Source organism: Dipodomys merriami, unplaced genomic scaffold (genome assembly GCF_024711535.1).
Source record: "Dipodomys merriami isolate MVZ:Mamm:240054 unplaced genomic scaffold, mDipMer1.0.p SCAF_96, whole genome shotgun sequence".
Taxonomy (NCBI): Eukaryota; Metazoa; Chordata; class Mammalia; order Rodentia; family Heteromyidae; genus Dipodomys; species Dipodomys merriami.
In genome coordinates, this window is record NW_027206579.1 from 675,136 (window position 1) to 698,231 (window position 23,096).

The following is a 23,096-nucleotide window of genomic DNA, read 5'->3' on the forward strand; positions in this document are numbered from 1 at the left end:
ATTAGGGTTAGGATTATGATTAAGGTGAGGGCTAGGGTGAGGGTGAGGGTTAGGGTTAGTATTTGGGTGAGGTTTAGGTTTAGGTTTAAGGTTTGAGTGAGGGTTAGGATGAGGGATAGAGTTACGGTGAAGGTGAGGCATAGGGTTAGGTTGAGGTTTAGGGTTAGTATTTGGGTTAGGGTGAGGGTTAGTTTTAGGGTTAGATTTAGGGTTAGGGGGAGGGTGAGGTTGAGGTTTAGGGTTAGGGTTAGGGTTAGTGTTAGGGTTAAGTTTAGGGTGAGGGTGAGTGTGAGGGTTAGGTTTAGGGTTAGGCTTAGGCTTACGGTTAGGCTGAGGGTGAGGATTAGGGTTAGGGTTATGGTTAGGGTTAGGGTTAGGGTGAGGGTTAGTGTTAGGATTAGGGTTAGGGTGAGGGCTAGGGTGAGGGTGAAGTTTAGGATAAGGTTTAAGCTTAGGCTTAGGGTTAGGCTGAGCGTGAGGGCGAGGGTGAGTGTTAGGGTTAGGGTGATGGTTAAGTTAACGGTTAGGGTGAGTGTTAGGATGAGGTTTAGGTTTAGGGTGAGGGTTAGGGTGAGGATGATGGTAAGTGTAAAGGTGAGGTTTAGGCTGAGGTTGAGGGTTAAGATAAGGATGAAGGTTAGGATTAGGTTTAGGGTGAGGGCTAGGGTGAGGTTTAGGGTTAGGGATAGAGTAAGGTTTAGGATTTGGGTTAGGGTGATTGAGTGTGAGTGTTAGGCTGAAGGTTAAGTTTAGGCTTAGGGTTAGGTGAGGGTTAGGTTTAGGGTTTGGGTTAGAGTGAGGGTGAGGGTGAGGATTAGAGTTAGGTTTAGGGTTAGGTTTAGGGTTAGGGTTAGTGTTAGTGTTAGGGTTTGGGTTAGGTTTACAGTGAGGGTTAGGGTTAGGGTTAGGGTTAGTATTAGGGTTAGGCTGAGGGTGATGGTGGGGGTGAAGATTAGGGTTAGTGTTAGGGTTAGGGTTATTGTTAGTGTTACGGTTAGTGTTAAGTTTGTGTTGAGCATGAGGCTAACGGAGAGGGTTATCGTTATGTTTATGGTTATGGTTAGTGTTAGTCTTATTGTAAGGGTTAGGGTTAGAGTTACTGTGAGGTTGAGAGTGAGGGTGAGGGTTAGGGTTAGTGTTAAGGATAGATTTAGGGTGAGGTTTAGGGATAGGTTTACGTTTAGGATTAGGGTTAGGAATAGGGTCAGTGTGAGGGTTAGGGTGAGGGTTAGGTTTAGGCTTAGGATTAGGCTGAGGATGAGGGTGGGGATGAGGATTAGGGTTAGGGATAGTGTTATTGTTAGGGTTAGGGTTAGAGTTACCTTAAAGTTGAGGGTGAGGGTTTGGGTTAGGGTTAGGGTGGGGATTAGGTTTAGGGTTAGGGTTAGGGAAAGGTTGAGGGTGAGTTTTAGGGTTAGATATAGGTTTAGGGGGAGGGTTAGGGTGAGGGTTAGGGTTAGGGTTAGTGTTAGGGTTTGGGTGAGGTTTAGGGTTAGGGTTAGGGTTAAGTTTAGAGTTAAGGTGAGGGTGAGTGTGCCTGTGAGTGTGAGGATTAGGGTTAGGTTTAGGGTTAGGCTTAGGGTTGGGCTTAGTGTTAGGCTGAGGGTGAGGTTTAGGGTTAGGGTGAGGGTTAGTGTGAGGGTTATGGTGAGGGTTAGAGAGAGGGTAGGGTTAGGTTTAGGGTTAGGGTGAGGGCTAGGGTGAGGGTGAGGTTTAGGTTTAGGGTAAGGGTGAGGTTTAGGGTTAGGGTTAGGGTTAGGGTTAGGGTGTGGATGAGGTTTAGGGTAAGAGTTAGGGTTAAGGTGAGGCTGAAGGTGAGGGTTAGGGTTAGGGTTAGGAATAGGATTATGATAACGTTTGGGTGAGTGTGAGGTTTAGGGTTAAGCTTAGTGTTAGGCTTAGGGTTACACTGAGGGTTAGGGTGAGGGTGAGCGTTAGGGTTAGGGTGAGGTTTAGGGTTAGGTTTAGGTTGAGTGTTAGTGTTCAGGTTATGTTTAGGGTTAGGGTGAGGTTTAGGATGAGGATTAGGATTAGGATTAGGGTTAGGGTGAGGGCTATGGTGAGGGTGAGGGTTAGAGTTAGTGTTAGGGTGAATTTTAGGGTTAGGATGAGGGTTAGGATGAGGGTTAGTGTTACGATAAGGGTGAGGGTTAGGGTTAGGGTGAGGGTTACGGTTAGGATTAGGTTTAGGGTGAGGGTGAGGGTTAGGATTAGGGTTAGGGTTAGGGTTATGGTTACTGAGAGGGTGAGGGTTAGGGTTAGGGTTAGGCTGAGGGTTTTAGTGTTAGGGTTAGGGTTAGACTTAGGGTTAGGGTGAGGTTAGGGTTAGGGTTAGTGTGAGGTTTAGTGTTAGTGTTAGGGTTAGGGTGAGGCTGAGGATGAGGGTTAGGGTTAGGGTTGGTGTTAGATTTAGGGTTACAGTGAGGGTTAGAGTGAGGGTGAGGGTTAGGCTTAGTGTTAGGATTAGGATTAGGGTAAGGGTTAGTGTGAGTTTGAGGTTTAGGGTTAGGTTTAGGCTGAGGGTGAGGATGAGGGGGAGGGTTAGGGTTAGAGTGAGGGTTAGGGTTAGGGTTTGGGTGAGAGTTAGGGTTCGGGTTAAGTTTAGGGTTAGAGTGAGGGTTAGGGTTATGTTGAGGTTTAGGGTTAGGCTTAGGATTAGGGTGAGGGTTGGGTTAGGGTTTGGGTTAGGGTGAGTGTTAGGACGAGGATTAGGGTTAGGATTAGGGTTAGGGTGAGGGCTAGGTTGAGGGTGAGGTTTAGGGTTAGTGTTTGGGTGAGGTTTAGGGTTAGGTTTAGGGTTTGGGTGAGGGTTATTATGAGGGTTAGAGTTACGGTGAGTGAGAGGGTTAGGGTTAGGTTGAGGGTTAGGGTTAGGATTTGGGTTAGAGTGAGGGTTAGTTTCAGGTTTAGATTTAGGGTTAGGGGTAGGGTTAATTCCAGGGTTAGGGTTACTGTTAGGGTTAGTGTTTGGGTTAAGTTTAGGGTGAGTGTTAGGTTGAGGTTTAGGGTTAGGGTTAGGGTTAGAGTTAGGATTAGGGTTAGGGTGAGGGTGAGTCTGAGGGTTAGGGTTAGGGTTAGGCTTAGGCTTAGGGTTAGGCTGACGGTGAGGGTGGGTTTGAGAATTAGGGTTAGGTTTATGGTTATGGTTAGGGTTAGGGTGAGGGTTAGGATGAGGGTTAGGGTTAGGATTAGGGTTAGGGTGAGAGCTAAGGTGAGGGTGAGGGTTAGGATAAGGTTTAAGCTTAGGCTTAGGGTTAGGCTGAGCATGAGGTTGAGGGTGAGTGTTAGGGTTAGGGTGATGTTTAGGTTTACAGTTAGGGTGAGTGTTAGCATGAGGTTTAGGTTTAGGGTGAGGGTTAGGGTGAGGATGATGTTAAGGGTAAAGGTGAAGTTTATACAGAGGGTGAGGGTTAAGATAAGGGTGAGTGTTAGAGTTAGGTTTAGGCGTAAGGTAAAGTTTAGTGTTAGATTTAGGTTGAGGGTTAGATTGAGGATTAGGGTTAGGGTTAGGGTTTGTGTGAGGTTTAGGGTGAGGATGAGGGTTAGGGTTACGGTGGGGTTGAGGGATAGAATTAGGGTTAGGGTGAGGTTTATTGTGAGGGTTAGGGTTAGAGTTAAGTTTAGGGTTAGGGTTTGGTTTAAGTTTTGGGTGAGGGTTAGGATTAGTGTGAGGGTTAGGGTTAGGGTTAGTGTTAGAGTGAAGATAAGGGTTAGGGTGAGGGTGAGGGTTAGGTTTAGGGTTAGGGTGAGGTTTAGTGTTAGGGTTAGGGTTAGAGTTAGGGTTAGGGTGAGGGTGAAGTTTATTGGTAGAGTTAGAGTTAGGGTGAGGTTTTGGGTTAGGGTGAGGGTTAGGGTGAGGGTTAGGGTGGGGGTGAGGGTTACGGTAAGGGTGAGGGTTAGGATTAGGTTAGGCTGAGGTTGAGATTTAGATTGAGTATTAGTGTTAGGGTTAGTGTGAGGTTTATGGTGAGGTTGAGGGTTAGGGTTCGGGTGAGGGCTAGGGTGAGGGTGAGGGTTAGGGTTGGTGTTAGAGTCAGGTTTAGGGTTAGGGTGATGTTTGGGTTAGTGTGAGCATTAGTGTTAGCTTTACCATTAGTGTTAGGTTGAGGGTAAGTGTTAGGGTGAGAGTTAGGGTTAGGGGAGGTTTATGTTTAGGGTGACTTTGAGTGTTAGGGTTATCTTTAGGATGAGGTTAAGTTTATTGTTAGGGTTAGAGTTAGGGTTATGGTGTGGGTGAGGTTTAATGTTAGAGTTAGGGTAGTGTTAGGGTTTGGGTTAGGGTGAGAGATAGGGTTAGGCATAGGCTTAGACTTAGGCTTAGGCTTAGGCCGAGCATGAGGGTAATGGTTAGGGTTCGGGTTAGGGTTTGGGTTCGGGTTAGGGTTAGGGTGAAGGTTAGGATGAGGTTTAGAGTTCGGATTAGGTTTAGGGTGAGGGCTAGGGTGAGGGTTAGGGTGAGGTTTAGTGTTAGGGATAGGGTTAGGTTTAGGATTTGAGTTAGGGTGAGGGTTAGTTGAGGGTTAGGGTTAGGTTTAGTGTTAGGGTGATGGTTAGGGTTAGGGTTAGAGTTAGTGTTATGGTTACGGTTAAGTTTGTGGTGAGGTTGAGGCTTAGGGTGAGGGTTATGGTTCTGGTTAGGGTTAGGGTTAGTGTTATGGCTAGTGTTATTGTTAGGGTTAGGGTTAGAGTTACGGTGAGGTTGAGGGTGAGGGTGAGAATTAGGGTTAGGGTGAGGTTTAGGGTTAGGGTTAGGGTTAGAGTGAGGGTGAGGTTTAGTGTTAGAGTTAGGGTTAGAGGGGAGGGTTAGGGTGAGGTTGAAGGCTAGGGTTAGTGTTAGGTTTAGGATGAGGGTGAGGTTTAGGTTGAGGTTTAGGGATAGGGTTAGGTTTAGGATTATGGTTAGGGTGAGGGTGAGTGTGAGGGTTAGGGTGAGGGTTAGGATTAGGCTTAGGTTTAGGCTGAGGGTGAGGGTGGGGGTAAAGATTAAGGTTAGGGTGATGATTAGGGATAGGGTTAGTGTTATTGTTAGGGTTAGGGTTAGAGTTACAGAGAGGGTGAGGGTGGAGGTGAGGGTTAGCGTTAGGGTTAGGGTAGGGTTTAAGGTTAGGGTTAGGGTTAGGGTGAGTGTGATGTTTAGGGTTAGATATAGGGTTAGAGGGAGGGTAAGGATGATGGTTAGGGTTTGGGTTAGTGTTAGGGTTAGGGTGAGGGTGAGGGTTAGGTTTAGGTTTAGGGTTATGCTTAGGGTTAGGCTGAGGGTGATGGTGAGGGTGAGTGTTAGGGTTAGGGTGAGTTTTAGGGTTAGGTTTATGGGGAGGATTATGATGAGGGTTAGGCTTAGGTTTAGGGTTAGGGTGAGGGTTAGGGTTACAGAAGGGTGAGAGTTAGCTTAGGTTGAGGGTTAGGGTTAGGATTAGGGTTAGGGTGAGGGTGAGTTTTAGGATTAGGGTTGGGGTTAGGGTTATTATTAGGGTTAGGGTTAGGGTTATGGTTATGGTGAGGGTGAGGCTTAGAGTTAAGGTTAGGGTGCGGTTTTTAGTGTTAGGGTTAGGTTTAGAGTTAGGGTTAGGGTGAGGGTGAGGTTTAGGGGTAGAGTTAGGGTTAGGGTGAGGGTTAGGTTGAGGGTTAGGGTTAGGGTGAGGGTTAAGTTGGGGGTGACGATGAGGGTAAAGATGAATGTTAGGCCTAGGGTGAGGGTTATGTTAAGAGTGAGGGTTAGGGTTAGGGTGAGGGTGAGGGTTAGATTGAGGATTAGTGTTAGGGGTAGTTTGAGGTTTAGGGTGAGGATGAGGGTTAGGGTTAGGGTGAGGGCTAGGGTGAGGGTGAGGTTTAGGGTTAGTGTTAGGTTGAGGTTAGGGTTAGGGTGAGAGTTCTGGTTAGGTTTAGGGTTAAGGTTAGGATTAGGGTTAGGTTTAGTGTTAGGATTAGGGGTAGGGTTAGGGTAGGGTTAAGGTTAGGGTTAGGGTTATTGTTAGGGTCAGGGTTAGGATGAGGTTTAGATTTAGGGTTTGGATTAAGATTAGGCTTAGGGTAAGGGTGAGGTTTAGGGTTAGAGTTAGGGTTAGTATTAGGGTAAGGGTTATGGTGAGGTTTTGGGTTAGGGTTAGGCTTAGGCTTTGGTTTAGGCTTAGGCCCAGTATATGGGTGAGTGTTCGGGTTAGTGTTAGGGTGAGGGTTAAGGTTATGGTTAGGGTGAGGGTTAGGATGAAGTTTAGGTTTAGGATTAGAGTTAGGGTGAGGGCAAGGGTGAGGGTTAGGGTGAAGGTTCGGGTTAGGGATAGGGTTAGGTTTAGGATTAGGGTTAGGGTGAGGGTGAATATGAGGGTTAGGGTTAGTGTTAGCGTTACGCTTAGGGTTAGGGTGAAGGTTAGGGTTAGGGTTTGGTTAGGGTGAGGGTGAGGCTGAGGAGTACGGTTAGGTTGAGGTTTAGGTTTAGGGTTAGTTTTACTGTTATGTTTCGGATTAAGTTTAAGTTTAGGGTTAGAATTAGTGTTATTGTTAGGGTTAGGATTAGTGTTACTGTTAGGGTTAGGGTTAGAGTTATGGTGAGGGTGAGGGTGACGGTGAGGTTTAGGGTTAGTGTTAGGGTGAGATTTAGCGTTAGGGTTTTGATTAGGGTTAGGGTTAGGGTGAGGGTTAGGGTTAGGGTTAGTGTGAGGGTGAGGTTTAGGGTTAGGGTTAGGGATAAGGGGAGGGTTACGTCGAGGGTTAGTGTTATGGTTCATGTTAGGGTTAGGGTTAGGTTGAGGGTGAGGTTTAGAGTTAGGTTTAGGATTAGGGGGAGGTTTAGGTCGAGGATTAGCATTAGGGTTAGTGTTAGGTTTAGGGTTAGGATTAGGGGTAGGTCGTGGGTTAGTGTTATTGTTAGATTTAGTGTTAGAGTTGCGGTGAGGTTGAGGGTGAGGGTGAGGTTTAGGGTTAGCGTGAGCTTTAGGGTGAGGTTTAGGGTTAGGGTTAGGGTCTTGTTGAGGTTTAGGTTTAGAGTTAGTGTTAGGGGGACGGTTAGGGTGAGGGTTAAGGTGAGGGTTAGTGTTAGAGTTAGGGATAAGGTGAGTGTTAGGGTGAGGGTGAGGGTAGGCTTAGGGTTAGGATTAGGAATAGGGTAAGGGTTAGAGTTAGTGTGAGGGTTAGGGTTAGGGTTCGGGTTAGGATTAGGGTTTCGCTGAGGGAGAGGGTGAGCATGAGGGTTAGGGTTAGGGTCAGGTTTAGTGTTAGAGTTAGGGTTAGGCTTAGGGTTTCGCTGAGGGAGAGGGTGAACATGAGGGTTAGAGTTAGGGTGGAGGTTTAGTAGTAGAGTTAGGGTAGGGTGAGGGTTAGGGTTAGGCTGAGGGTGAGGTTCAGGGGTAGAGTTCGGGTTAGGGTGAGGTTGAGAGTGAGGGTTAGGTTTATAGTGAGGGTTACGGTTAGGTTTAGGGTGAGTGTGATGGTTAGATTGAGGATTAGTGTTCAGTTAGTGTGATGTTTTGGGTGAGGATGAGGGTTAGGGTTAGGGTGAGGGTTAGGGTTAGGATTAGGGTGAGGTTTAGGGTTAGGGTGATGGTTAGGTTTAGTGTGAGTGTTTGTGTTAGGTTTAGGTTTAGTGTGAGGGTGAGGATTAGTGTTAGGGCGGTGGTTAGTGTTATGTTGAGGCTTATGGAAATGGTGAGAGTTAGGGTTAGGGTTATTGTTAGGGTTAGGTTTAGGGTTACAGTTACGGTGAGGGTGAAGGAGAGGGCTAGGGTAGGGTTAGGATGAGATTTTGGTTTAGGGTTAGGGTTAGAGTTAGGGTTAGGGTGAGAGTGAGGTTTACAGTTAGTGTTAGGGTTAGTGTTAGGGTTAGGGTTAGGGTTAGGGTGAGGGTTAGGGTTCGGGTTAGGCTTAGGCTTAGGCTTAGGCTTAGGACGAGCATGAAGGTTAGGGTTAGGGTTAGGGTTAGGGTGAGGGTTAGGGTTATGGTTAGGGTGAGGGTTACCATGAGGTTTAGGGTTAGGATTAGGGTTAGGGTGAAGGCTAGGGTGAGGCATAGGGTGAGGGTTAGGGTTAGGGATAGTGTTAGGTTTAGGATTAGTGTTAGGGTGAGGGTGAGTGTGAGGGTTAGGATTAGGGTTAGGTTAGGCTTAGGGTTAGGGGGACCGTTAAAGTTAGGGTTAGGGTTAGGGTGAAGGTAAGGCTGAGGATTAGGGTTAGGTTTAGGGTTTGGGTTAGGGTTATTGTTATTGTTAGGGTTAGGGTTAGAGTTAAGCTGAGGGTGAGGGTGAGGGTGAGGGTTAAGATTAGGGTTAGATTGGGGTTTAGGGTTAGGGTTAGGGTTAGTTTGAGGGTGAGTTTTAGGGTTAGATATAGGTTTAGAGGGAGGGTTAGGGTTAGGGTCAGTGTTAGGGTTAGAGTGAGGGTGAGGGTTAAGTTGAGGTTTAGGGTTATGGTTAGGGTTAGGATTAGTGTGATGGTTAGTGTTAGGGTTAGGGTTAGTGTTAGGGTGAGGGTAAGTGTTAGGGTGAGTGTTTGTGTTACGGTGAGGTTTATGGTTAGGGTGAGGGTTAGGATTAGGGTTAGGTTTACTGTTAGGGTTAGGTTTAGTGTTTTGGTTGCTGTGAGGGTGAGGGTGAGGGTTAGGTTTAGGTTTAGTGTGAGGTTTAGGGTTAGGGTTAGGGTTAGAGTTAGGTTTAGGTTGAGTGTGAGGTTTGGGGTTAGACTTAGGGTTAGGGTGAGGTTTAGGTTGAGCTTTAGGGTTAGGGATAGTTTTAGGGTTGGGTTTAGGTTGAGTGTTAGCTAGAGGGTTAGGGTTAGGGATAGGGTTAGGAATAGGGTTAGGGTGAGGGTGAGTGTAAGGGTTAGGATGAGGTTTAGGTTTAGGCTTAGGGTTAGGCTTAGGGTGAGGCTAAGGGTGAGGGTTAGGGTTAGGGTTAGTGTTAGGGTTAGGGTTAATGTGAGGGATAGGGTTAGGGTGAGGGTTAGGATGAGGATTAGGGTTAGCATTAGGGTTAGGGTGAGAGTGAGTGTTAAGATTAGGGTTAGGCTTAGGGTTAGGGTTAGGTTTAGGGTTAGGATTAGTGTTATTGTTATGGTTAGGGTTAGATTTATGGTGAGGGTGAGGGTGATGGTGAGGGTTAGGGTGGGTTTATGGTTAGGGTTTGGATTAGGGTTAGGGTGAGGGTGAGGTTTTGGTTTAGATTTAGAGTTAGGGGTAGGGTTAGTTCGAGGTTTAGGGTTAGGGTTAGTGTTAGGGTTAATGTTCAGGTGAGGTTTAGGTTACGGTTTAGGGTTAGGATTAGTGTTAGATTTCGGATTAGGGTTCAGCTCACGGCTAGGGTGAGGGTGAGGGTTAGGGTAAGGCTTAGGCTTAGGGTTAGGCTGAGCATGAGGTTCAAGGTGAGGATTAGGGTTAGGGTCCTCGGTAGTTTTACGGTTTGGGTGAGGGTTAGGATGAGATTTAGTGTTAGGTTGAGGGTGAGTTTGATTATGATGGTAAGGGTAAAGGTGAGGTTTAGGCTGAGGGTGAGGGTTAAGATAAGGGTGAGGGTTAGTGTTAAGTTTAGAGTTAGGGTAAGGTTTAGGGTTAGGGTTAGGGTGAGGGTTAGATTGAGGATTCGGTTTAGGGTTAGCGTGAGGTTTAAGGTGAGGATGAGGGTTAGTGTTAGGGTGAGGGTGAGGGTTAGAATTAGGGTTATGGTGAGGGCTAGGGTGAGGTTGAGGGTTAGGGTTAGGTTTAGGGTGAGTGTAGGGTGAGGGTTAGGGTTAGGTTTAAGATTAGTGATAGGGATAGTTTTAGGATTAGGTTTAGGGTGAGGGTGAGTGTGAGGGTTAGGGTAACCGTTAGGATTAGGCTTACGGTTAGGATGAGGATTAGGGTTAGGGTTTGGGTTAGGGTGAGGGTTAGGCTGAGGATTAGGGTGAGGTTTAGTGTTAGAGTTAGGGTTAGGTTTAGGGTTAGGATTAGGGTTAGGTTTAAGGTTAGGGTTAGGGTTACAATGAGGGTTAGGTTTAGGGTTAGGGTTAGGCTTAGGGTTAGGCTGAGGATGATGGTGGGGGTGAGGATTAGGGTTAGGGTTAGTTTTAGGGTTATTGTTAGTGCTATGGTAAGGGTTAAGTTTGCTGAGAGGGTGAGGCTGAGGGTGAGGGTTATGGTTAGGGTTAGGTTTAGGGTTAGTGTTATTGTTAGGGTTAGGGTTAGAGTTACGGTTAGGTTGAGCGTGAGAGTGAGGGTTAGGGTTAGGGTGAGGTTTAGAGTTAGGGATAGGGTTATGGTTAGGGTATGGGGGAGGTTTAGGGTTAGAGTTCGGGTTACTTTTAGTGTGATTGTTAGTGTTAGGGTTAGTGTTAGGGTGAGGGTAATTGTTAGGGTGAGGTTCTGGGTTACGTTGAGGGTTATCATTAGGGTGAGGGTTTGGGTTATGGTTATTGTTAGTGTTAGGGATATGGTTACGGTGAGGGTGAGGGTGAGGTTTAGGGTTAGGGTTAGTGTTAAGGTCAGGGTGAGGGTGAGGGTTAGGTTGAGGTTTAGGGATAGTGTTAGGTTTAGGGTTAGGTTTTGGTTGAGGGTGAGTGTGAGGGTTAGGGTGAGGGTTAGGCTTAGATTTCGAGTTAGGCTGAGGGTGAGGGTTGTGGTGAGGATTGGGGTTAGGTTGATGATTAGGGTTAGGATTAGTGTTATTGTTAGGTGTAGGGTGAGGGTGAGCATTAGTTTGAGGTTTAGGTTTAGGGTTAGGGTTCGGATTAGTGTGAGGGTTAGTGTTAGGGTTAGGGTTAGTGTTGGGGTGAGGGTAAGTGTTAGGGTGAGATTTTGGTTTACGGTGAGGGTTATGGTTAGGGTGAGGGTTAGGGTTATGGTTATTGTTAGGGATAGGGATACGGTTACGGTGAGGATGAGGGTGAAGTTAGGGTTAGGTTAGGGACGAGGTTTAGGTTTAGGGTTAGGTTAGATTTAGGGTTAGGGTTTGGGTTGCGGTTAGGGTGAGGTTTAGGGTAAGGGTTCGGGTAATGGTTAGGGTGAGCATTAGATTGAGGATTAGGGTTAGGGTTAGTGTGAGGTTTAGGGTGTGGATGAGGATTAGGGTTATGCTGAGGGTGAGGGTTAAGATAAGGGTGAGTGTTAGGGTTACGGTGAGGGTTAGGGTAAGGGTTCGGTTTATGCTTAGTGTGAGGGTTAGATTGAGGATTAGGGTGAGTGTTAGTGTGAGGTTTAGGGTGTGGATGAGGATTAGGGATAGGGTGATGGTGAGGGTTAGAATTAGGGTTAGTGTGAGGGCTAGGTTGAGGGTTAGGGTTAGGGTGAGGTTTAGAATTAGGGTGAGGGTTAGGGTTAGTGTGAGGGTTAGTGTTAGGGTTAGGATTAGTGTTAGGGTGAGGGTAAGTAATATGTTGAGAGTCAGGGTTAGGGTAAGGGTTATTTTTAGGGTTAGGGTTAGGGTTACGGTTACTGTGAGGGTGAGTGTGAGGGTTAGGGTTAGGGTGAGCTTTAGTGTTAGGGTTATGGTTAGAATTAGGGTTAGTGTGAGGGTGAGTTTTAGGGGTAGAGTTATGTTTAGGGTCGGGGTTAGGGTGAGGATGAGGGTTAGGGTGAAGTTTAGGGTGGGGTTGACGGTAAGGGTAAAGGTGAGGGTTAGGCCAAGTGTAAGGGTTACGGTAAGGGAGAGGGTTAGGTTTAGGGTGAGGATTAGGGTAAGGGTTACGGTGAGGGTGTGGGTTAGATTGAGGATTAGTGTTAGGGTTAGTGTGAGGTTTAGGGTGAGGATGAGGCTGAGGGTTAGGGTGAGGGCTAGGGTGAGGGTGAGGGTTAGGGTTAGTGTTAGGGTGAGGTTTAAGTTTAGGGTGATGGTTAGGGTTAATGTAAGGTTTAGGGTGAGGTTTATGTTTAGGGTGAGTGTTAGGGTTAGGGTTAGGGTTATGGTTACAGTGAAGGTAAGGGTGAGGGTTAGGGTTAGTCCTAGGATGAGGTTTAGGTTTAGGATTAGGGTACGGGTGAGGGCTAGGGTGAGGGTTAGGGTCAGGGCTAGGAATAGTAATAGGGTTAGGTTTAGGATGAGGGTTAGGGTGAGTGTGAGTGTGAGAGTTAGGGTTAGGGTTAGGCTTAGGCTTAGGCTTAGGGTGAGGTTGAGGGTTAGGGCTAGGGTTTGGGTTAGGGTGAGGATGTGGCTGTTTATTAGGATTAGTTTTAGGATTAGGGTTAGGGTTAGGGTTAGGGTTACGGTGAGGGTTAGGGTTAGGCCTAGGTTAGGGTTAGGGTTAGTCCTAGGATGAGGTTTAGGTTTAGGATTAGGGTACGGGTGAGGGCTAGGGTGAGGGTTAGGGTCAGGGCTAGGAATAGTAATAGGGTTAGGTTTAGGATGAGGGTTAGGGTGAGTGTGAGTGTGAGAGTTAGGGTTAGGGTTAGGCTTAGGCTTAGGCTTAGGGTGAGGTTGAGGGTTAGGGCTAGGGTTTGGGTTAGGGTGAGGATGTGGCTGTTTATTAGGATTAGTTTTAGGATTAGGGTTAGGGTTAGGGTTAGGGTTACGGTGAGGGTTAGGGTTAGGCCTAGGTTAGGCTTAGGGTTAGGCTGAGGGTGAGGGTGGGCGTGAGGATTAGGGTTAGGCCTAGGGTTAATATTCTGGTTATTGTTAGTGTTTTGGTTTGGGTTAAGTTTTAGTTGAGGGTGAGGCTGAGGGTGAGGGTTACTGTTAAGGTTAGGATTAGGCTTAGGGTTAGGCTGAGGGTGAGGTTGGGAGTGAGGAATAGGTTTTGGGTGATGGTTAGTTTTAGGATTAGGGTGAGGGTAAGGATGAGGGTTAGGGTTAGGATTAGGTTTAGGGTGAGGGCTACGATGAGGGTGAGGGTTAGGGTTAGGCTTAGGTTTAGGCTTCGGGTTAGGCTGAAGGTGAGGGTGAGGGTGAGGTTTAGGGTTAGGGTGATGGACTGGGTTAGGGTTAGGGTGAGTGTTAGGATGAGGGTTACGGTTAGGATGAGGATTAGGGTGAGCGTGACGGTAAGAGTAAACGTGAGGGTTAGGCTGAGGGTGAGTGTTCCCCAAACGGTGAGGGTTAGGATTAGGGTGAGGGTTAGTGTTAGGGTTAGGGTGAGAGTTAGGATGAGGGTGAGGTTTAAGGTTAGGTTTAGGGTGAGGACTAGGGTTAGGGTGATGTTTAGGTTTAGTGTTAGGGTGAGGTTTAGGGTTAGGGTTAGGGTTAGGATCAGTGTGCGTTTGAGGTTTAGGGTTAGAGATATGGTTAGGGTGAGGGTTATGGTGAGGGTTAGGGTTAGGGTTAGGTTTAGGGTTAGGTTTTGGGTGAAGGTTAGGGTGAGGGTGTGTGTTAGGGTTAGGGTTGGGGTGAGGGTTTGGTTTAGGATTAGGGTTAGGGTGAGGGCTGGGGTGAGGGTGAGTTTTAGGATTCGGTTTAGGGAGAGGGTGAGTGTGAGGGTTAGGTTTAGGGTTAGGGTGAGGTTGAGGATGAGGATGAGGGTTAGGGTTAGGGTGAGTTTTAGGGTTAGGGTTAGGGTGAGAGTTAGGTTTTGGGTTAACTTTAGGGTTAGGCTCTGTGTTAGGTTGAAGGTGTCGGTAAGGTTAACAGTGAGGGTAAGTCTGAGGGTGAGGGTTATGGTAAGGATGAGGGTTAGGGTTAGGGTGAGGGTTATGGTTAGGGTTAGAGTTAGGTTTCACCTGAGGGTGAGGGTGAGGATTAGGCTTAGGGTTAGGGTGAGGTTTAAGGTTAGAGTTATGGTTAGGGTGAGGGTTAGTGTGCGGGTTAGAGTTAGGTTTAGTGTTAGGGTTGGGTTAGGGTTAAGGTTAGGGTTAGGGATAGGGTTACATTTAGGATTATGGTTAGGGTGTGGGTGAGGGTGAGGTTTAGGGTTAGGGTTAGGCTTAGGCTTAGAGTTAGGCTGAGGGTGAGGGTGAGGGTTAGGTTTAGGGTGAGGGTTAGGGTTAGGCTTAGGGTGAGGTTTAGGATAAGGTATAGGGTTAGGATTCGGGTTAGGTTGAGGGCTAGGGTGAGAGTTAAATTTAGGTTTAGGTTTAGTGTGACGTTTAGGGTTTGGGTTAGTTTTAGGGTTATTGTGAAGTTTCGGGTTAGGATTACTGTATGGGTGAGGGTTAGGGTTAGGTTGAGGATGAGGGTTAGGGTTAGGCAGAGGGTTAGGTTGGGGGTGAGGAATAGGTTTTGGGTGATGGTTAGCGTTTGGGTTAGGGTGAGGGTTAGGATGAGAGTTAGGGTTAGGATTAGGTTTAGGGTGAGGGCTAGGGTGAGGGTGAGGATTAGGGTTAGGGTGAGGTTTAGGCTTAGGGTTATGCTGAGGGTGAGGGTGAGGTTGAGGGTTAGTGTTAGGTTGATGGATAGGGTTAGGGTTAGGGCGAGTGTTAGGATGAGTGTTATGGTTAGGGTGAGGGTTAGGGTGAGCGTGATGGTAAGAGTAAAGGTGAGGGTTAGGCTGAGGGTGAGTGTTCCTCTAACGTTGAGGGTTAGGATTAGGATGAGGGTTAGGATAAGGGTTAGGGTGAGGGTTAGGGTGAGTGTGAGGGTTAGATTGAAGATTAGGTTTAGGGTAAGTGTGAGGTTTAGGGTGAGGATGAGGGTTAGGATTAGGGTGAGGGTTAGGGTTAGAATTAGGGTTAGGGTGAGGGTTACGGTGAGGGTGAGGTTTAGGGTTAGGGTGAGGTTTAGGGTTAGGGTGAGTGTTAGGGTTACTGTTAGGGTTAGGGTTAGGGTTAGAGTTAGGGTTAGGGTAAGGGTGAGGGTAATTGTTAGGGTGAGGGTTAGGTTTAGGGTGAGGTTTATGGTTAGGGTTTTTGTTAGGTTTAGGGTTAGGGTTACAGTGAGGGTGAGGGTGAGGGTTAGGGTTAGTGTGAGGTTTAGGTTTAGGGTTAGGGTTTAAATTATGTTTAGGTTGAAGGTGAGGTTTAGGGTTAGAGTTAGGGTTAGGGTGAGGGTTAGGATGAGGGTTTGGGTTAGGGTTAATTTTAGTTTTGTGGTTAAGGTGAGGGTTAGGGTGAAGGGTAGGGTTAGGTTTATGATTAGGATTAGGGTTAGGGTGAGAGTGAGTGTGTGGGTTAGGGTTAGGTTTAGGGTTAGGCTTAGGGTTAGGCTGAGGGTTAGGTTGAGGGTGAGGGTTATTGTTAGAATGAGGATTAGCGTTAGGTTTAGTTTGAGGGTTAGGATGAGGGTTAGGTTTAGGATTAGGGTTAGGGTGAGGGCTAGGGTGAGGTTGAGATTTAGGGTTCGGGTTAAGGTGAGGTTTAGGGTTAGGGTTAGGGATAGGGTCACGGTGAGTTTGAGGTTTAGGTTTAGAGATAGGGTAAGGGTGAGGGTTCAGATTAGTGTTAGCGTTAGGGTTAGGTTTAGGGTGAGGGTTAGTGTTAGGGTGTGTGTTAGGGTTAGAGTTAGGTTTAGGATTAGGGTTAGGGAGAAGGTGAGTTTGAGGGTTAGGTTTAGGGTTAGGTTTAGGGTTAGGCTTAGGGTTAGGCTGAGGTTTAGAATGAGGGTGAGTGTTAGGGTTAGGGTGAGGTTTAGGGTTAGAGTGAGGGTTAGGATAAGGGTTAGGGTTAGATTTAGGATGAGGGTGAGGCTTAGGGTTAGGGTTAGGGTTAGGGTTAATGTGAGGTGTAGGGTGAGGATGAGGGTTAGGGTTAGGGTGAGGGTTAGGATTAGAATGAGGGTTATGGTGAGCGTTAGGTTTAGGGCTAGGTTTCGGGTGAGGTTTACGGTTATGTTGAGGGTTAGACTTAGTGGGAGGTTTAGTGTTAGTGTGAGGGTAAGTGTTAGGGTGAGGGTTAGGGTTAGGGTGAGAGTTATGTTTAGGGTGAGTTTTAGGGTTATGGTAAGGTTGAGGGTGAGGGTTAGGGTTAGGGTGGGGTTTAGGGTTAGGTTTAGGGTTAGAGTTAGGGTTAGGGTGAGGGTGAGGTTTAGTTTTAAAGTTAGGGTTCAGGTGAGGTTTAGGATGAGGGTTAGGGTAAGGGTTAGTTTTAGGTTTAGGGATAGGTTGAGGTTTAGGGTTAGGTTTATGATTAGGATTAGGGTTAGGGTGATGGTGAGTGTGTGGGTTAGGGTTAGGTTTAGGGTTAGGCTTAGGGTTAGGCTGAGGGTTATGTTGAGGTTGAGGATTAGTGTTAGGGTTAGTGTTAGGGTTAGGGTGAGGGTTAGGATGATGGTTAGGTTTAGGATTAGGGTTAGGGTGAGGGCTAGGGTGAGGGTGAGGTTTATAGTTAGTGTTAGTGTGAGGTTTAGGGTTAGGGTTAGGGTTAGGATCAGTGTGAGTTTGAGGTTTAGGGTTAGAGATAGGGTTAGGTTCAGGTTTACAGTGAGGGTTAGGGTTAGGTTTAGGGTTAAGGTGAAGGTTAGGATGAGGGTGTGTGTTAGGTTTAGGGTTAGGGTGAGGGTTAGGTTTTGGATTAGGGTTAGGGTGAGGCTGGGGTGAGGGTGAGGTTCAGGAATAGGGTTAGGGAGAGGGTGTGTGTTAGGTTTAGGGTTAGGGTGAGGGTTAGGTTTTTGATTAGGTTTAGGGTGAGGGCTGGGGTGAGGGTGAGGTTTAGGAATAGGGTTAGGGAGAGGGTGAGTGTGAGGGTTAGGGTTAGGGTGAGTGTTAGGGTTAGGGTTAGTTTGAGAGTTAGGTTTCGGGTTAAGTTTAGGGTTAGGGTGAGTGTTAGGTTGAGGGTGTCGGTAACGTTAAAGGTTAGAGTTAATCTGAGGGTCAGGGTTACCGTAAGGGTGAGGGTTATGGTTAGGGTGAGTATTATGGTTAGGGTTAGAGTTAGGGTTCAGCTTAGTGTGAGGGTGAGGTTTAGGATTAGGGTGTGGGTGAGGTTTAGGTTTAGAGAGGGTTGGGGTGAGGGTTACGGTGAGGGTTAGGGTTATGGATAGGGTTACATTTTGGATTATGGTTAGGGTGTGGGTGAGGGTGAGGGTTAGGGTTAGGCTTAGGCTTAGGCTTAGGGTTAGGCTGAGGGTAAGGGTGAGGGTTAGGGTTAGGGTGAGGGTTAGGTTTAGTGTTAGGGTGAGTGTTAGGATGAGGTATAGGGTTAGGATTCGGGTTAGGTTGAGGGCTAGGGTGAGGGTTAAAGTTAGGATTAGGTTTAGTGTGAGGTTTAGGGTTTGGGTTAGGTTTAGGGTTAGGGTGAGGTTTAGGGTTAGGGTTACTGTATGGGTGAGGGTTAGGGTTAGGTTGAGGGTTAGGGTTAGGGTTAGGCTGAGGGTTAGGTTGGGGGTGAGGAATAAGTTTTGGGTGATGTTTAGCGGTTGGGTTAGGGTGAGGGTTAGGATGAGGGTTAGGGTTAGGATTAGGTTTAGGTTGATAGCTAGGGTGAGGGTGAGGATTAGGGTTAGTTTGAGGCTTAGGCTTAGGGTAGGACTGAGGGTGAGGGTGAGTGTGAGGGTTAGTGTTAGGTGGATGGATAGGGTTAGGGTTAGGGTGAGTGTTAGGATGACAGTTAGGGTTAGGGTGAGGGTTAGAGTGAGAGTGATGGTAAGAGTAAAGGTGAAGGTTAGGCTGAGGGTGAGTGTTCCCCTAAGGTTGAGGGTTAGGATTAGGGTGAGGGTTAGGTTAAGGGTTAAGGTGAGGGTTAGGGTGAGGGTGAGGGTTAGGGTTAGGGTTAGAGTGAGGGCTACGGTGAGGGTTAGGGTTACTGTGAGGGTTAGTGTGAGGGTGAGGATGATGGTAAGTGTAAAGGTGAGGGTTAGGATAGGCTGAGGCTGAGGGTTAAGGTAAGGGTGAGTGTTAGGCTTAGAGTGAGGGTTAGGGTAAGGGTTTGGGTTAGGGTTAGGGTGAGGGTTAGATTGAGCATTAGGGTTAGGGTTAATGTGAGGTTTAGGGTGAGGATGAGTGTTAGGGTTAGGTTGAGGGTTAGGGTTAGAATTATGGTTAGGGTGAGGGCTAGGTTGAGGTTTAGGGTTAGAGTTAGGGTTAAGGTGATGTTTAGGGTTAGGGTGAGGGTGAGGTTAAGGTTCAGGTTGAGGGTTAGACTGAGGGTAAGGGTTAGGGTTAGAGTTAGGTTTAGGGTGAGGGTAAGGGTGAGGGTTTGGGTGACGTTGAGGGTGACGGTTAGGGTGAGGTTTAGGTTTGGGGTTAGGGTTAGGGTGAGGGTTAGGGTGAGGAGTAGTGTTAGGATTAGGGTGAGGATTAGGGATAGAGTGAGGATTAGGGTTAGTGTGACAGTAAGGCTTAGGGTGAGGGTTAGGGTTAGGGTGAGGGTTACGGTTAGGGTTAGGTTGAGGGTTAGTGTTAGGTTGGAGGTTAGGGTTAGGGTGAGGGTTAGGGTGAGTGTTAGGGTTAGGGTGAGTGATAGGATTAGGGTTAGGGTGAGGGTTAGGCTTAGGGTGATGTGTAGAATGAGGGTAAGGGCTAGGGTGAGGGTGAAAGTAAGGGTTAGGGTATGGGTGAGGGTTAAACTTAGGGTTAGGGTTAAGGTAATGCTGAGGGTTAGGGTGAGGGTAAAGTTAAAGGTTAGGATTAGGGTGAGGGTTAGGGGTAGTTTTAGGGTTCTAGTTAGGGTGAGAGGTAGGATGAGGGGTAGGTATAGAGTTAAGGTTAGAGTTAGTGTGAGGGTTAGGGTTAGGGTGAGGATAAGGTAAGGGTGAGGTTTGGGGTGAGGGTGAGGGTTAGGGTTACTCAATGTGAGGGTTAGGGTTATGGTTATGGTAAGGGTTAGTGTTAGGGTTATGTTTTGGGTGAGGGTGAGGATTTGAGGATGAGGGTTCTGGAGAGTGTGATGGTTAGGGTTTCAGTGAGGGTTAGGGTTAAGGTGAGTGTTAGGGTGACGGTGAGTGCGAGGTTTAGGGTTGGGGTTAGGGTTAGAGTGAGTGGTAAGGTGAGGGGTAGGGTTAGGCTTAGGGTGAGGTTTAGGTTTACTGTGAGGGTTAGGGTTAGGGTGAGGTTTAGGGTTACTGTGAGGGTTCAAGTTAGGGTTAGGCTTAGTGTTAGGGTGAAGGTAAGGGTTTGGTTGAGGGTTAGGGTTAGGGGGAGGGTTTGGGTGAATGTGAGGGTCAGGGTTAGGGTGAGAGTTAGGGTTAAGTTGAGGGTTATAGGGTGAGGTTGAGGGTGAAGGTAAGGCTTAGGGTTAGGGTCAGGGTGAGGGTGAGTGTGAGGGTTAGGGATAGGGTTAAAGTTAGGCTTAGGGTTAGGCTGAGGGTGAGGGTGAGGATGAGACTGAGGGTTAAGGTGTGGGTGAGGGTTAGGTTTAATGTAAGTTTAAGGGTGAAAGTGAGTGTTAGGGTGCAGGTGAGGGTTAGAGTTAGGGTTAGGGTTAGTATCAGGGTTAGGTTTAGGGTTAGGTTGAGAGTTAGGATGAGGGTTAGTGTTAGGGTTAGGGTTAGGGTTAGGGTTAGGGTTAGGCTGAGGGTGAGGTTGAGGGTGTGGGTTAGGGTTAGATTGAGCGTTAGGGTTGGGAATAGGGTGAGGGTTAGGATGAAGGTTAGGGTGAGGGTAACGTTTAGCTTGAGGGTTAGGTTGAGTGTGAGGGTTAGGGTTAGGGTGAGTGTTAGGGTGAGGTTAAGTGTTAGTGTTAGGTTTAGGTTTACGGTGAGGGTGAGGGTTAGGTTTAGGTTGAGGGTTAGGGTTAGGGTTAGGGTGAGGGTGAGGGTGAGGTTTAGGATAAAGGTTAGTGTTAATGTTATTTTTAGGGTTATGGTTAGGTTTATGGTTACGTTGAGGGTGAGGGTTAGGGTTAGGGTGAGGTTTAGGTTTAGGGTTAGGGTTAGGATGAGGTTTAAGGTGAGTGTTAGGGTTAAAGTTTGAGTGAGGGTTAGGGTTATTGTGAAGGTTAGGTTTAGGGTTAGGGCTAAGGTGAGGGTTAGGGTGAGGGTAATGTAAAGGTAAGGGTGAGGTTTTTGATGAGGGTGAGGGTTACGGTAAGGGTTACGGTTAGTGTTAGGGTGAGGGTTAGGGTTAGCAATAGGGTTAGTGTGAGGGCTAAGGTGAGGGTGAGGGTTAGGGTTAGGGTTAGGTTTAGGGTGAGGGTTAGGCTTAGGCTGAGGGTTAGGGTTAGTGGGATGGTTGGTGTTAGGGTTAGGCTTAGTGTTAGGGTGAGCGTAAGGGTTAAGGTGAAGGTTAGGGTTAGGGTGAGGTTTAGGGTTAGGGTGAGGGTCAGGGTTAGGGTTAGGGTTAGGCTGAGGGTTAGGTGAGGGTTAGGGTTAGTGTTAGGGTAAGGGTTAGTGTTAGGGTGGGGGTTAGTGTTAGTGTTAGAGTTAGGGTTAGTGTTAGGGTTAGGTTGAGGGTTACGGTGAGGGTGAGGGTTAGGGTTAGGTTTAGGTTTATCATGTGGGTAAGTGATAGCGTTAGGGTTAGGGTGAGTGTTAGAATTAGCAATAGGGTTGGAGTGAAGGTTAGGGTGAGGGTTAGGTTTAGGGTTAAGGTGAGCTTGAGGGTGAGTTTTAGGGTTAGGGTGAGTTTTAGGGTTAGGGTGAGGGTTAGTGTTAGTGTTAGCGTGACGGTAATGGTGAGGGTGATGGTTAGGGTTAGAGTTATGTTGGGGGTTAGGTTTAGTGTGAGGTTTAGGGTGAGGATGAGGTTAAGGCTTAGGGTGATGTTTAGGTTAAGGGTGAGGGTTAGGGTTAGGGTTAGGGTTAGTGTGAGAGTTAGGGTTGGGGTTAGGTTTAGGATTAATGTGAGGGTAAGCATTAGGGTGATGGTTAGGGTGAGGGTGAATTTTAGGGTTAGGAATAGTGATAGGGTTAATGTTACGCTGAGCATGAGGGTGAGGGTGAGGGTTAGGGTTAGAGTTAGGGTGAGGGTGATAGTAAGGGTAAAGGTGAGGGTTAGGCTGAGGGTGAGGGTTAAGATAAGGGTGAGTGTTAGGGTTAGAGTGAGGGTTAGTGTAAGGATTCGGGTTAGGGTGAGGGTTAGATTGAGGATTAGGGTTAGGGTTAATGTGAGGTTTAGGGTGAGGATGAGGGTTAGGGTTAGGTTAAGGGTTAGGGTTAGAATTATGGTTAAGGTGAGGGCTAGGGTGAGGTTTAGGGTTAGGGTTAGGGTGAGGTTTAGGGTTAGCGTGAGGGTGAGGTGAAGGTTCAGGTTGAGGGTTAGGCTGAGGGTAAGGGTTAGGGTTAGAGTTAGGTTTAGGGTGAGGGTAAGGGTGAGGGTTAGGGTGACGGTGAGGGTGACGGTAAGGGTGAGGGTTAGGTTTGGGGTTAGAGTTAGGGTGAGGGTTAGGGTGAGGGGTAGTGTTAGGGTTAGGGTGAGGATTAGGGATAGTGTGAGCGTTAGGGTTAGAGTGACGGTAAGGCTTAGGGTGAGGGTTAGGGTTAGGGTGAGGGTTAGCGTTAGGTTTAGGTTGAGGGTTAGTGTTAGGTTGGAGGTTAGGGTTAGGGTGAGTGTTAGGGTGAGTGTTAGGGTTAGGCTGAGTGATAGTACTAGGGTTATTGTGAGGGTTAGGTTTAGGGTGATATGTAGAATGAGGGTGAGGGTTAGTGTGAGGGTGACAGTTAGGGTTAGGGTATGGGTTAGGGTTAAGTTTAGGGTGAGGGTTAAGGTAATGCTGAGGGTTAGGGTGCAGGTGAGGTTAAGGGTTAGGATTAGGGTGAGGGTGAGTGTTAGGGTTAGGGTTATAGTTAGGGTGAGGGGTAGGGTGAGGGGTAGGGTTAGAGTTAAGTTTAGAGTTAGTGTGAGGGTTAGGGTTAGGGTGAGGATAAGTTAAGGGTGAGGGTTGGGATGAGGGTGAGGGTTAGGGTTACTCTTAGTGTGAGGGTTAGGTTTACAGTTATGGTGAGGGTTAGGGTTAGGCTTATGTTTAGGGTGAGGGTGGGTCTTAGAGTGAGGATGAGGGTTCTGGAGAGTGTGACGGTTAGGATTTCCTTGAGGGTTAGGGTTAGGGTGAGGTTTAGGATTAGGGTTAGGGTTAGGTTTAGGGTAAGGGTGAGGTTTGGGGTTAGAGGTAGGGTTAGGGGGACTGTTAGCGTGACGTTTAGGGTTAGGGTTAGTGTTAGGGTGAGGCTGAGGTTGAGGTTTAGGGTTAGGGTTAGTGTCAGAGTTAGGGTTAGGGTGAGGGTTAGGGTGAGTGTGAGGGTTAGCCTGAGGTTTAGGTTTATGATTAGGGTAAGGGTTAGGGTGAGTGTGAGGGTTAGGGTTAGGGTTAGGCTTAGTCTTAGGGTTAGGCTGAGGGTGAAGCTGAGGGTGAGGGTTATGGTCAGGATTAGGGTTAAGATTAGGGTTAGGATTAGCGTTAGGGTGAGGGCTTTGGTGAGGGTGAGGGTTAGGGTTAGTGTTAGGGTAAGGTTTAGGATTAGGGTTAGGGTTAGGGTGAGGGTTAGGATGAGGGTTAGGTTTACAGTGAGGGTGAGGGTTAGGGTTAGGTTGAGGGTTAGGGTTAGGATTAGAATTGGAGTGAGGGTGAGTGTTAGGATTAGGGTTAGGGTTAAGGTTAGGTTTAGGTTTAGGATTAGTGTTATTGTTACAGTTAGCGTTAGATTTATGGTGAGGGTGAGTGTGAGTGTGAGGTATAGGGTTAGGTTTAGGGTGAGGATTAGGGTTAGGGCTAGGATTAGGGTTAGGACGACGATGAGGTTTAGGGTTAGATTTAGGGTTAGGTAGAGGGTTAATGTTAGGGTTAGTGTTCATTTTAAGGTTAGGGTGAGGGTTAGGTTGAGGTTTAGGGTCAGGGTTAGGGTTAGGATTAAGTTTAAGGTGAGGGTGAGGGTGAGGGTTAGGGTTAGGCTTAGGCTTAAGGATAGGCTGAGGGTGAGGGTGGCGGTGAGGATTAGGGTTAGTGTTATGGTTATGGTTAAGTTTAGGGGGAGAGTTAGGATGAGGGTTAGGGTTAGGATTAGGGTTGGGTTAAGGGCTAGGGTGAGGTTTAGGGTTAGGGTTAGGGTTAGGATTAATTTTAGGTTTGAGCTTAAGGTGAGTGTTATGGTGAGGGTGAGGGTTAAGTTAGGGTTAGGGTTAGGATTAGGGTTAGTGTTAGGGTGAGTGTGATGGTTAGGGTTAGGGTTAGGCTTAGGGTTAGGTTGACGGCTAGGGGGAGGGGGAGGTTTAGGGTTAGTGTTTGAGTGAGGTTTAGGGTTAGGGAAAGGGTTTGCGTGAGGGTTAGGGTTATGATTATTGTTAGGGTTAGTGTGAGGGTTAGGGTTAGGCTTAGGCTTAGGTTTAGGCTGAGCGTGAGGGTGAGGGTTAGGGCTATGGTTAGGGTTAGGGTGAGAGCTAGGGTTCGGGTTAAGTTTAGGGTT